We start from the raw sequence: 15228 nt of genomic DNA, 5'->3' as shown, positions 1-15228 counted from the left end.
CCTCTCTCCTCTTCCTGGGTGCAGGGGTCAAAGTAACTCAATGGTGGCTTCTCCTGTGGTGGTTAGTATGATGCCAGAATATGTGCTGTGGGGCCTCTCTCCTCTTCCTGGGTGCAGGGGTCAAAGTAACTCAATGGTGGCTTCTCCTGTGGTGGCTGATATGATGCCAGAATATGTGCTGTGGTGCCTCTCTCCTCTTCCTGGGTGCGGGGGTCAAAGTAACTCAATGGTGGCTTCTCCTGTGGTGGCTGATATGATGCCAGAATATGTGCTGTGGGGCCTCTCTCCTCTTCCTGGGTGCAGGGGTCAAAGTAACTCAATGGTGGCTTCTCCTGTGCTGATTGATATAAAGCTGATGGTTGTGCCATCTGACATGGTTGCCAGGGTCTGATTCAATAGGGGCCTACTCCTGTGGTGGGTGATCTAAATGCCTGATTCTCTGCTGTGAAACCTCTCTCCTCCGTCTGGGTGTAGGGGACAAAGTCTTTCAAAGTCGCCTTCTCCTGTGCTGATTGATATAAAGCTGATGGTTGTGCCATCTGACATGGTTGCCAGGGTCTGATTCAATGGGGGCCTACTCCTGTGGTGGGTGATCTAAATGCCTGATTCTCTGCTGTGAAACCTCTCTCCTCCGTCTGGGTGTAGGGGTCAAAGTCTTTCAAAGTCGCCTTCTCCTGTGCTGATTGATATGAAGCTGATGGTTGTGCCATCTGACATGGTTGCCGGGGTCCCATTAAATTGGGGCCTACTCCTGTGGTGGGTGATCTAAATGCCTGATTCTCTGCTTTGAAACCTCTCTCCTCCGTCCGGGTGTAGGGGTCAAAGTCTGTCAAAGTCGCCTTCTCCTGTGCTGATTGATATAAAGCTTATGCTTGTGCCATCTGACATGGTTGCCGGGGTCTGATTCAATGGTGGCCTACTCCTGTGGTGGGTGATCTAAATGCCTGATTCTCTGCTGTGTAACCTCTCTCCTCCGTCTGGGTGTAGGGGTCAAAGTAACTAAATGGTGGCCTACTCCTGTGGTGGGTGATATGATGCCTGGTTCTCTGCTGTGGGACCTCTCTCCTTTGTCTGGGTGCTGTGGTCAAAATAATAGTAAGTGACCTTCTCCATTGGTGGGTGACTTGAAGCCTGATTCTGTGCTATGGGACCTCACTCCAATTAATATTGTTTAATTTTTATTTATTTTATGTTAACTCATCATTTCCCTATCTACATTTGTTTGCAGGGGATTTAACTACATTTTGCTGCCTTTTGCAGCCCTCTAGCCCTTTCCGGGTGTGTTTTACAGCCTTTTTAGTGCCCAAAAGTTCGGGTCCCCATTGACTTCTATGGGGTTCGGGTTCGGGATGAAGTTCGGGTCGAGTTCGGATCCCGAACCCGAACATTTTTCGAAAGTTCGGCCGAACTCGTCGAACCCGAACATCCAGGTGTTCGCTCAACTCTATTTAGGAGTAGTGTTGTTTGTGAATTTTCGTAAATGCGAATTTTCATAATGTGAACTTTTATTGCAAATTTTTGAACTTTCAACTATTAGACAAAGAAGATTATAGCACTGGAAATAGAACAAAATGGTGGCTCACTCACTGTTCCACTTCTGGAGAGGGTGCACTGCCCCACAGCACTCCCAAATGCTGGTGTGGTAGAAAGTGAAATAGGAAAATTCGGTAGGGGGTCACTCAATATCAAGCAAACATATGTTCAAGTTGTATCCAGAATAACACCTTTATAATAGATAAAAACATATAAACATATCATACACAGATCATACACATATCATATTGCACAAAAAGCTTAAAAATAATAAATATAAATAAAAATGCCGCAATCTTTAACCTCTTAAGGACACATGACGTACCAGTACGTCATGATGTCTTGGTACTTAAGGACACATGACGTACCGGTACGTCATGTATGGTTCCGATCACCGCCGCCCGGCGGGCAGTGATCGGAACCCGGTGCCTGCTCAAATCATTGAGCAGCACCTAGGCTAAATGCGCCGGGGGGTCCTGTGACCCGCCCATGTCGGCGATCTCAGAAAACTGCAGGTCAATTCAGACCTGTGGTTTTCTGCGTTTCCGGGTTATTCGGGTCTCTGAAGACCCGATAACCCGGAACAGGATGGTGATGGTGGTGTGATTTTACCCCACCAATCACCATCCTGCGATCCTGAGAGGTGATGGTGACATCACCTCTAAGGATCGCCTCTGATTGGCTGGTGGGCGGGACGGCAGCAGATTCAAAAGATGCAAGCGCTCCTCTCCTCCTACTTTTGTGTTCCGGAGCCGGAGGAGAGAGGAGCTGCCTGAACGTCGTGTTCATCGGTGCCAGCATCACCCCATCTGTGCCCCCCAGGACGCGATCTGTGCCCCAGCACTCCCCATCTATACCGCAGGTACATAGGGAAAGCATAGGGAAAGTTTGGGTTAGGCAGGGAAAATAAAGGGAAAGTTAATTGGATAAACTTTGATTGCATCACCCTAAGTTAGGGTGTCTGGGGTCCACAGCACAGCTGTGTGACCCTAGTCCCCCCAGGGGTGCTGTCGCTTCCCCCCCCCAACTTTTTTGGGGTGCAGGATTTTTTATTTTTTATATTTTTTTGTGTACGCTGACTGTGGCCGACACTCTTAGCGTCCAGCCACTGTTAGCGAATCGCACACCCCACCGCTTCGGACGGTTGATCAGCGGTTTTGATTTTTTTTTTATTACATTTTTAGCCCTTTTTTTTTTCTGTTAGTTTTAGGGTGAGTTCGCGAACACCCATGCCCCCACGCACACCTAATAAAGATTTACACACACGCACATACACACGCAGACACACACTCCCCTATGGCCCGCCGGACGTTCTCGGCCGAGGAGGCATACGCCCAGCTTGCCTCCGACTCCGAGAGTCCCAGTGAGGACGAGGATGACCCCACATTCCTGTTGTCATCCGCGTCCTCCTCATCATCTAGCGATAATGATGAGCAGCCAGGCGGAGCAAGGGGATCGCAATGTTAGGGACCCTGTGGCCCAGCCTAGTACGAGCAGCTCTGGGGCTCGTACTGGTTTCCCGGCCCACCAGTTAAATCCACCAGAGCACCCTGCCGGTGAACTAGTCTGGTGTAGCCCAGAGCGATACGAGCCCGTGATTCCTGATTTTGTAGGCCTTTCAGGAATCCAGATTTCCACAGTGGGCTACACTGAATATGACTTTTTTTTGTCATTTTTTCAGTGACCCACTGGTAAATCTGATGGTGGAGCAGACAAACCTGTACGCCCAACAGTTCGTTGCTCAACACCCGGGCTCCTTTTTGGCCAGGCCCGGTGGCTGCACGCCGGTCATTGCAGCCGAAATGAGGACATTTTGGGGCCTCATGGTGCATATGGGCCTGGTCAAGAAACCCAGTGTCAGGCTGTACTGGAGGGGGGACGTCCTATACCAGACCCCACTTTACAGTACGGCCATGACATGCTCCCGGTTTGAGGCCATCCGGAAATGTCTGCATTATTCAGATAATGCAGCATATCCCCCCCGAGGTGATCCTGCCCATGACCATCTGTATAAGATATGGCCGGTCATCGATCACTTTGGGGCCAAATTCATGGAGGCCTATGTACCTGGAAGGGAGGTCGCGGTTGATGAGTTTCTCATTGCGTTCAAGGGGAGACTCATTTTCCGCCAGTATGTGTGCCCTCCAAGCGGGCGAGGTATGGCGTGAAGCTATACAAAATTTGTGAGAGTACCTCAGGGTACACTTACAAATTTCGTGTATACAAGGGGCGAGATTCCCGGATTCAACCCCCAGAATGTCCCCCCACTCTGGGTGTTACCAGGAAACTTGTGTGGGACCTTATGTACCCACTGCTGGATAATGGTTACCACCTTTACGTGGATAACTTTTATACCAGTATCCCCTTGTTCCAGTCCCTTGCCGCCAGATCCACGTCCGCTTGTGGGACCGCGCAGAAATATCAACGCGGCCTTCCTGCCCTCCCCCTCCAGGTACCTATCCCCAGGGGTGAGACCCGTGCCCTTACCACTGGAAACCTGTTGCTGGTCAGGTATAAGGACAAGAGGAATGTCCTTATGCTGTCCACAATTCATGGTAATGGCATCACTCCTGTCCCTGTGCGAGGTACCGCGGCAACGGTCCTCAAGTCCGATTGTATCGTCAACTACAATCAGTATATGGGAGGAGTTGATCTCTCTGATCAAGTCCTCAAGCCATATAACGCCATACGCAAAACCCGGGCATGGTACAAAAAAGTTGCGGTCTACTTGGTACAGGTTGCCATGTACAACTCTTTTGTGCTGTCCCGGAGCGCTGGCAACACAGGGACATTCCTTCAGTTCTATGAGGCAGTTCTCAAGGCTCTTATGTTTTCGGAACGGGAAAGAGCAAGCCGGAGTACCTCGGGAACTGTAGGCGCCCGGATCGTCCCTGGCCAACACTTTCCAGGTGTGGTCCCCCATACTGGAAAGAAGGGACGACCCCAAAAAAGGTGCAGAGTGTGTCACAGGAGGGGGATACGGAAGGACACCACAACTCAATGTGACACGTGCCCCGATCATCCGGGCCTCTGCATTATTGGTTGCTTCAGGGAGTATCACACTTCCTTGGAGTACTAAATTTATATCCCAATTTAGCACTGACATCGGATAAAAAAACTGGTTCTCAGACTTGAGACACCCAAAAAAACTAAAATAATTTATTAAAAGTAGAGATATTAGGTATCGCCACGTCGGTAATAATCACCTCTATAAAAATACCCCATGACCTAACCCCCCAGATTAACACGGTCCAGAAAAAAAAAAAAAAAAGGTGCAAAAAAAGATTTTTTTTGTCACCTTACATAATAAAAAGTTTAATAGCAAGCGATCAAAAAGTCATATAGCCCCCAAAATAGTACCAATAAAACCGTCCTCTCATCCCGCAAAAAATGAGCCCCCACATACGATAATCGGATAAAAAAAAATAAAAAAATTACTCTTAGACTTTAGAGATACCAAAAAAAAATTTTTTGTATTAAAAAGGATAATGTAGTCTAAAACCTAAATAAATGTAAAAAAAGTAGACTGATTAGGTATCGCCGCGTCCATAAGAATCTCCTCTATAAAAATACCCCATGACTTAACCCCCCAGATTAACACAGTCCAAAAAAAAAAAAAACGGTGCAAAAAAAGATTTTTTTTGTCGCCTTACATAACAAAAAGTTTAATAGCAAGCGATCAAAAAGTCATATAGCCCCCAAAATAGGGCCAATAAAACCGTACGCTCATCCCGCAAAAAATGAGCCCCCAAGTAAGATAATTGAAAAAAAAAAAAAAGAAATGACACTTAGACTTTAGAGATACCAAAAAAAATGTTGGTATCAAAAAGGATAATATAGTCAAAAACCTAAATAATTGTAAAAAAAAGTAGACCTATTAGGTATCGCCGCGTCCGTAAGAATCTCCTCTATAAAAATATCCCATGACCTAACCCCCCAAATTAACACGGTCAAAAAAAAAAAAAAAAAACTGTGCCAAAACCGCTATTTTTAGCACTTTTCCATTTCAATCCGTTTTTCCCGGTAACAAAACAAGGGTTAACAACCAAACAAAAGTTAATATTTATTACCCTGATACTGCAGTTTACAGAAATGCCACATTTGTGGTCTTAAAATGCTGTATCAGTAAAAGGGAGGCCGCAAAATGAAAGGACCGACATGGTTTCTGGAAGGCTGATTTTGATGGCCTTTTTTATTGACACCATGTCCCTTTTGAAACCCGTAAATTGAAGTCAAGCGTTTCTAAATAAAGTATTATAAATGGGTTAAGTAGGAAAAGTACTAAGGTCCAGCAGGAGCATAACCCTTCTAAAAAGATAAACTTTTAATATTAATTAAACAACAAAAAGGAGTCCACTGATGTCCTGATGCATGTGGATCCACCGGAGATATAACATGCTAATTAAGTCAATGGGGGAACTGTCCCTAAATGCATGCCCTAAGGCTAGGCCCTTAGCCCAGGGGCGACTCCTAATGGTGGGGACCCCCTGTCCTTGATCCTAGGCTAGCTTTCCTGAATTGCCCTGTTGTAGGCGGGCTGATATTTATCAATCTAGCGGTGGACTCACATACATCCAGACAGATAGGACCAAATAAACAATAAAGAATGCACACTGTATACAGCCCCAATGATGTATACCACCAAGAGGTACAAGGTGCATCAGACTAACTATTTAAAAAGACACCCTTATATGATAGCATATGATGTCACAGACTAATTCTGTGTCGAAACCCCAACGCGTTTCCCCCACGGTGTGGGATCATCAGGGGGTAAATAAATCTATATAATTAAACAGATGAAAAAGACTAAGAAAAGTCAAATGGAAGGAGACCCAAATTATGTTAGGGTTTCCGTACAGTCGGTATTGATAGCCGTTCAACATACAGTGGTGTCAGATCACAGAAAATAATACGGTTAAAAATTGGACCAGATGATAATCCTAGGAGGAGAAGGAGGTAGGATGGATATCACATCAATTGATATGTAAATACACATCTCACATGAGTCGAATTCAAAGTAGGTTTCTGCGGAAAAAAGAAAAAATACATATATGTACACTGCGTGCAGAATTATTAGGCAAATGAGTATTTTGACCACATCATCCTCTTTATGCATGTTGTCTTACTCCAAGCTGTATAGGCTCGAAAGCCTACTACCAATTAAGCATATTAGGTGATGTGCATCTCTGTAATGAGAAGGGGTGTGGTCTAATGACATCAACACCCTATATTAGGTGTGCATAATTATTAGGCAACTTCCTTTCCTTTGGCAAAATGGGTCAAAAGAAGAACTTGACAGGCTCAGAAAAGTCAAAAATAGTGAGATATCTTGCAGAGGCATGCAGCACTCTTAAAATTGCAAAGCTTCTGAAGCGTGATCATCGAACAATCAAGCGTTTCATTCAAAATAGTCAACAGGGTCGCAAGAAGCGTGTGGAAAAACCAAGGCGCAAAATAACTGCCCATGAACTGAGAAAAGTCAAGCGTGCAGCTGCCAAGATGCCACTTGCCACCAGTTTGGCCATATTTCAGAGCTGCAACATCACTGGAGTGCCCAAAAGCACAAGGTGTGCAATACTCAGAGACATGGCCAAGGTAAGAAAGGCTGAAAGACGACCACCACTGAACAAGACACACAAGCTGAAACGTCAAGACTGATTTTTCTAAGGTTTTATGGACTGATGAAATGAGAGTGAGTCTTGATGGGCCAGATGGATGGGCCCGTGGCTGGATTGGTAAAGGGCAGAGAGCTCCAGTCCGACTCAGACGCCAGCAAGGTGGAGGTGGAGTACTGGTTTGGGCTGGTATCATCAAAGATGAGCTTGTGGGGCCTTTTCAGGTTGAGGATGGAGTCAAGCTCAACTCCCAGTCCTACTGCCAGTTTCTGGAAGACACCTTCTTCAAGCAGTGGTACAGGAAGAAGTCTGCATCCTTCAAGAAAAACATGATTTTCATGCAGGACAATGCTCCATCACACGCGTCCAAGTACTCCACAGCGTGGCTGGCAAGAAAGGATATAAAAGAAGAAAATCTAATGACATGGCCTCCTTGTTCACCTGATCTGAACCCCATTGACTACCTGTGGTCCATCATCAAATGTGAGATTTACAAGGAGGGAAAACAGTACACCTCTCTGAACAGTGTCTGGGAGGCTGTGGTTGCTGCTCCACGCAATGTTGATGGTGAACAGATCAAAACACTGACAGAATCCATGGATGGCAGGCTTTTGAGTGTCCTTGCAAAGAAAGGTGGCTATATTGGTCACTGATTTGTTTTTGTTTTGTTTTTGAATGTCAGAAATGTATATTTGTGAATGTTGAGATGTTATATTGGTTTCACTGGTAAAAATAAATAATTGAAATGGGTATATATTTGTTTTTTGTTAAGTTGCCTAATAATTATGCACAGTAATAGTCACCTGCACACACAGATATCCCCCTAAAATAGCTAAAACTAAAAACAAACTAAAAACTACTTCCAAAAATATTCAGCTTTGATATTAATGAGTTTTTTGGGTTCATTGAGAACATGGTTGTTGTTCAATAATAAAATTAATCCTCAAAAATACAACTTGCCTAATAATTCTGCACTCCCTGTATATATATGCATGTACCTATACACGGACACCAATATGTCTTAATAGACAGGAAAGCCACCACCGTAATGAGCCCTAACTAGGAGGATAACTCACTATGTCCGGAGATGACTCAGTGCATATATAGAGACAAAGTTTGAGACATTTTTTAAACAAAAAGTTGATGACATCCAAAACGACATCCTGCTAGCTCAACAGGCAACTGTCCCCCCCCATGGAGAACAACGTGACAAACCCTACCCACACCTTCACTCTATGCCCATTAAAACTTGAGGACCTAACTAAAAGCATGAAAACATGTCCAAAGCAACTTATCCCCTCTCCAATATCCAAACTAAATCTCTTATTGAATGCACGACCACCATTGCCCCGTTAATTCTAACAATTATAAATGACTCCTTTCTCAGTGGTAACGTCCCCGAGACTCTCAAGTTAGGAATCATAACCCCCCTCCTCAAGAAACCAGGAGCAGACATAAATATGATGGCCAACTTCAGACCGATTACCAACATCCACCTAATAGCTAAAATCATGGAGATAGCAAGCCAACTCCAGCTGCACGTAGAAAAGCATCGACTTCTAGATGAACATCAGTCAGGCTTCAGGCCAACACACAGCACGGAATCAGCCCTGGTCAGCCTTTGGGATGAAGCCCTAGGGGTCGCTGACGAGGGAGGGGGGACCTGGCTGGTTCTCATAGACATGTCGGCAGCCTTCGACACTATCAGCCATCCCATCCTCCTAAATAGATTAAAAGCTGACATTGGAGTAGATAACCACGGACTTGCCTGGTTTGACTCTTTCCTGAAAAACAGAACTCAGAGAGTCAAACTGGGCTTATTCTTTTCCCCAGTCGAGAAGGTGGAGTGGGGAGTCCCTCAGGGATCTCCCCTCTCGCCATTACTTTTTAACATTTATGTCCGACCTCTGCTCGCCATTCTGAAGGAGTATAACATCAGCTATGAGTCTTATGCGGACGATACACAGATCCTTTTGAGAGTATCGAAATCCACTGATGACTATAAACTCACGCAAGAAGGACTAAATAAGGCCAGGAACTGGCTAGCACATAACCACCTCAAACTCAACCCGACCAAGACTGAGCTTATTGCACTACATAAAACACCAGAGGCTGCTGCCCCGTCTATCTTTGGGGAAAACGTTGCCATCGCCACACAAGGAAAGAGTCTGGGGATAATTTTGGATCAAGAAATGAGCCTCCATCCCCAGATTAAAGAAGTAATACGGAAAGCAAACTTCGCCCTATTCCTTCTAAAAAAAGCCCTACCGTTTCTCCCCAACACATGCAGACAGGTCGTGGTGGGAGCGCTAGTCAACTCTCACCTGGACTATGGCAATGCAATGTATGCGGGGCTACCAGAGAAAGATCTGAGAGCTCTGCAACTCTGTCAAAACAGAGCCATCCGGCTCATCAAAAAACTAGACTGGACAGACTCTGTTACAAAAGCACGCAGGGAACTCCACTGGCTCCCAGTGAAAGAGAGAGTGCAGTTTAAGCTGGGCTGCTTAACACACAAAGCTCTCTACAAAACAGGCCCCATTTATCTGCAAAAAAAGATAACACGTTACCATCCTCCTAGAGAACTGAGATCCACCTCAGCCTCCCTTTTGTCGGTGCCAAGAACCCGCCTCAAGACAAGGGGGACAGATGTTTCTCAGTATTAGCCCCCAAGATCTGGAACTCCCTCCCAGAACATATTAGAACTATACCAGATTACCTGGAATTCAGGAAGCTGGTTAAGACCTGGCTATTTGTGTAGGATGACGTAGGGGCCCACCAATATAGCCGTCCACAAGCGCTTCGATCGGATTGAGTTCCTCTAGAGCGCTATATAAGGACTTAGTAACATAACATAACATAACATACATAGACGCCGACCAGGTTATGGGTCAACATAAGGTTAAGAGTGTCCGTCAAAGCTCACATCCATGTAGATTGAATGATACGATAGACTGAAACATAAGCACAAATAGGACAGCTGGTAAATATACGGGACCACCACCAAACGGGCCCAAAACGGTATAAAGGATAAAAGTACCTTAGATATGCTATTGATCATACAGACATCAGCCCAGGATAAAGGGCCTGTTCAATGTGGGTCCCCTATATGATAAAAGGCGTATATCAGAATATGCATAAAGCAGTAGCCTACCCTTATCCCAAGAAGGTATTCAGGGATAACTCACAGTTGGAACTTCTCACGATTCCCCCAATTCCAATCCTCCTAGGGTCCGATGTTGAGCCTCTCTAATCAGCCCTAACTTATATAGCTTGCCCCCAATCATTCACACATTGATACAGCCTGTGTCAATGTGAATCACATTGATGGAAAAGGCCATCAATGTGGGCGTGCGTTCCACAGTGGAACGCACGCCCGGATATCCGGTATTGGTCCAGGCGCTATGTCAATCCTGTAAACACAGAGCGTGCGTTCCACTGTGGAACGCACGTCGCGCTCACTCCTGGCCGTAATGGCACAGGGTAGTAGCGTCCTGTTATAGACCCATGCGTTGCAATATGGAGCGCACTGTAGTAAGTCAGCTGACAGACCGGATGTAAGGTTAGGTATCGATACCGGACCGTGTCAGCCTATTAGACCGCAAAACTCATCCGGTGAATGGAACACAGGTGGCTCCATATTGCCCTCCGTCAATCTCTGAACCTATTTAAAAATCAATTTATATAATAATGGCCAGTCAAATTAAAGCTCTGCCAAGATATTTAATGTTGATAACACACAAATGGTAGAGGGTCCTATAAATAGTTAAGAGCGAGTCCCATAACATCAAATCATTCATGAATGGTGGTCCACCTTAAAGGGGGAATAAAACATATCATTGATGAGCAGGACCCAGGGGGGGGAAGAAAGTCCGGGGACGCATACATTAATAGTGGAGGGGGAGGGGGATTAGGGGGCAAGAGAATGGGAGAACATCTAGTGAAACAAACATAATGTCGCAATAATCGATATCTAGAATCCCCCAACGTGATAAATCAGGGGATTATAATTATAGCAGTGAAACTATTAATATTTACTGTGATGATACTTAGTGTTTTGGTGCTTCACACACCAGGCACAGTTTAGGGGGCCATAAGGTCACTCAAGCCTCCTAGTTACAAGGGCATAATAGGGGAAAGGAAAGTGGAGTGGGGACAAGGGTGAAAGGTAGGGACAGAGTCTGGATGCATCGGACGTGGGCCACAAGGCCATTCAGCGATCAAGTGGGTAAGTGACCAAGTCAAAGGTCACAGAAAACCAGAAAAGGTTAGTCTTTCATTCAATCCGCGGGGGAATTGGGACCAGAGTCTATGGATCCACTCACTCTCCTTCTGTAGGATCCTCCTATCCCAATCACCCCCGCGTGGAGATGGGGGTACCAATTTGAGCACAGTAAAGCGAAGAGAACTGGGATCACCTCCATGGATATCGTTGACTTGTACCGCCACAGATGTGGCCTCCTGATTCCTTACGTTATTAACATGTTCTAAAATTTTTAGAACTAGTCCATTTTTAACCGTATCATTTTCTGTCATCTGACACCACTGTATGTTGAACGGCTATCAATACCGACTGTACGGAAACCCTAACATAATTTGGGTCTCCTTCCGTTTGACTTTTCTTAGTCTTTTTCATCTGTTTAAGTATATATATTTATTTAACCCCTGATGATCCCACACCGTGGGGGAAACGCGTTGGGGTTTCGACACAGAATTAGTCTGTGACATCATATGCTATCATATAAGGGTGTCTTTTTAAATAGTTAGTCTGATGCACCTTGTACCTCTTGGTGGTATGCATCATTGGGGCTGTATACAGTGTGAATTCTTTATTGTTTATTTGGTCCTATCTGTCTGGATGTATGTGAGTCCACCGCTAGATTGATAAATATCAGCCCGCCTACAACAGGGCAATTCAGGAGTGCTAGCCTAGGATCGAGGACAGGGGGTCCCCACCATTAGGAGTCGCCCCTGGGCTGAGGGCCTAACCTTAAGACCCTTTTGAAACCCCCCTGATGCCCCCTAGAGTAAAAACTCCCTAAAAGTGACCCCATCTAAGAAACTACACCCCTCAAGGTATTCAAAACTGATTATACAAACTTTGTTAACCCTTTAGGTGTTCCTCAACAGTTAATGGCAAATGGAGATGAAATTTCAGAATTAAAATTTTTGGTAACCTTGCCTCACAAAAATGTAATATAGAGCAACCAAAAATAGTCCCAAAAAAAATGCCACCTTATCCCATAGTTTCCAAAATGGGGTCCCTTTTAGGGAGTTTCTACTCCAGGGGTGCATCAGGGGGGTTGAAACAGGACACGGTGTAAATAAACCGGTCCATAAAAATCTGCCCTCCAAAAACCAAACGGCGCACCTTTCACTCTACGCCCCACTGTATGGCCGTACAGTAGTGTACGGCCACATATGGGGTGTTTCTGTAAACGGCAGAGTCAGGGCAATAAAGATACAGTCTTGTTTGGCTGTTAACCCTTGCTTTGTTAGTGGAGAAAATGGGTTAAAATGGAAAATTAGGCAAAAAAATGAAATTTTTTAATTTCATCCACATTTGCCAATAACTCTTGTGCAACACCTAAAGGGTTAACGACGTATCTAAAATCAGTTTTGAATACCTTGAGGGGTGTAGTTTCCTAGATGAGGTCACTTTTAGGGAGTTTCTACTCCAGGGGTGCATCAGGGGGGCTTCAAATGGGACATGGTGTAAATAAACCAGTCCAGCAAAATCTGCCCTCCAAAAACCAAACGGCGCACCTTTCACTCTATGCCCCGCTGTGTGGCCGTACAGTAGTTTACGGCTACATATGGGGTGTTTCTGTAAACGGCAGAGTCAGGGCAATAAAGATACAGTCTTGTTTGGCTGTTAATCCTTGCTTTGTTAGTGGAAAAAATGGGTTAAAATGGAAAATTAGGCAAAAAAATGAAATTCTCAAATTGCAACACCTAAAGGGTTAACGAAGTTTGTAAAATCAGTTTGAGGGGTGTAGTTTATATAATGGGGTCATTTTTGGGTGGTTTATATTATGTATACCTCGTAAACTGACTTCAGACCTGTAGTGGTCCCTAAAAATTGGGTTTTTGTAAATTTTTGAAAAATTTCAAGATTTGCTTCTAAACTTCTAAGCCTTGTAACATCCCCAAAAAATAAAATATCATTCCCAAAATAATTCAAACATGAAGTAGACATATGGGGAATGTAAAGTCATCACAATTTTTGGTGGTATTACTATGTATTACAGATGTAGAGAAACTGAAACTTTGAAATTTGCAAATTTTTCCAAATTTTTGGTAAATTAGGTATTTTTTATGGAAAAAAAATAATTTTTTTGACTTAATTTTACCAGTGTCATGAAGAACAATATGTGACGAAAAAACTATCTCAGAATGGCCTGGATAAGTCAAAGCGTTTTAAAGTTATCAGCACTTAAAGTGACACTGGTCAGATTTGCAAAAAATTGCCTGGTCCTTAAGGTGAAATAAGGCTGTGTCCCTAAGGGGTTAAAAGGATATCCCAGGGCGCATGACCCAATATGAAAAAGTAAGTCAATCAGAAGATAAGTCAATCGGCAACCAAATCTGTGTCACAATAATATCAATTCGATTGCACTAGACCTCAGGATCATATATTCATATATAGTAACAGTTATGAGACGCACAGGAGTGGATGAGACCACAGAAGGTGGTGCTCACAGTAAAAAAGGATTCGCCCCTCCTTTACAAAATTAACAATAAAATACAATATACTGGGCACTCACGCTATAAATAGAACCATGAGATACAGTAATTTTCAAATCTATACATTTATTGATATACCCATACGTTGATAATAATAAAATAAGAGCCGGTGTCCTCCAAGCCTGTAGTGGAAGCAGGCAAACTACAGGCTTGGAGGACACCGGCTCTTCAACTATACGGAGCGGTGCCCAGAGCCATACAGACCGGTGGCAGATACAACCTGAGAGCAAGTTTTTTGATGATACAGTGAACCGGAACTGCAGCAGTGGAATCCACATAAGTAATCACCGAACAGTGAGTATAAGCGGGACGCCGCATCAAACACTCATTGTAACAGAGGACTTCAATTCATTGTAACATTGGACTTTTTCAACACTCAGAGACTTTGTCCTAACTAGCGAATCTTTCATTTAACCTTCACTGGCTACTAATTTATGTCAATTTATATCTTTTTATGACAATAGATGTTATTATTTATCACTGTATGGGTTTTAGCCGCTTATTAATGCATTAATTTATTGTGGTTAGTAATCCAGTATATATATTTATTCCATTAACTTTTAGGTAGTCTCAGCATATTGTATATTTTATTTTATTATTATGAACGTATGGGTATATCAATAAATTTATCGATTTGAAAATTACTGTTTCTATCTCATGGTTCTATTTATAGCATGAGTGCCCAGTATATTGTATTTTATTATAAATTCATATATACTCGCATAAATTGTGAGTCACAGAGAGTTAATGATACTCTATTAGTTGTTTTACGTTACCGCTTCTTCATCTGTTATCACCAGTTATGCGGCGTGGCATATATCTTCGCAGTCATCTGCAAGGACCTGTAGATGAAACTTCCCCCGCTCCTAAGGTACGTTACGGCGGTATAACATAGTTCACTGTTGTGACCTGCCAGGACCTGCGTGGCGTCCCACGTGGTTCACTGTTCGGTCATGTGGTTTGGAAGTTTCAGGCAGAGACTTCAAGCATCTGTAGGTATGAGTAATTGACTCAAAGGTTGCTATTATCCCCGGTGTTGGGATATGCAGTTTTTGGAGCGCTCCTTCTCGATGATCCCTCACTGTTCTTTACCAAACGCGTTTCGGGGTGAAACAACCCCTTCTTCAGTGGTTTAAACAGTGGTGATCCGATGTCCTACTTTATATGGTGTCTATAATTAGGGCAATGCATGCTGGAACAGTGAGGGATATCTGGAAAATCTGGAAATGGGTCCCATTTATGCTATTCTGGAACATGCATCAGTCCCTATTTTTTCAAAAACATACATCAGTCCCGATTTTTTCAAAAACATATATGTTGGTCATTATCTCTC

Source organism: Bufo bufo, chromosome 4, assembly GCF_905171765.1.
Source record: "Bufo bufo chromosome 4, aBufBuf1.1, whole genome shotgun sequence".
NCBI classification, from domain to species: domain Eukaryota; kingdom Metazoa; phylum Chordata; class Amphibia; order Anura; family Bufonidae; genus Bufo; species Bufo bufo.
This window is presented reverse-complemented; position numbering follows the sequence as displayed.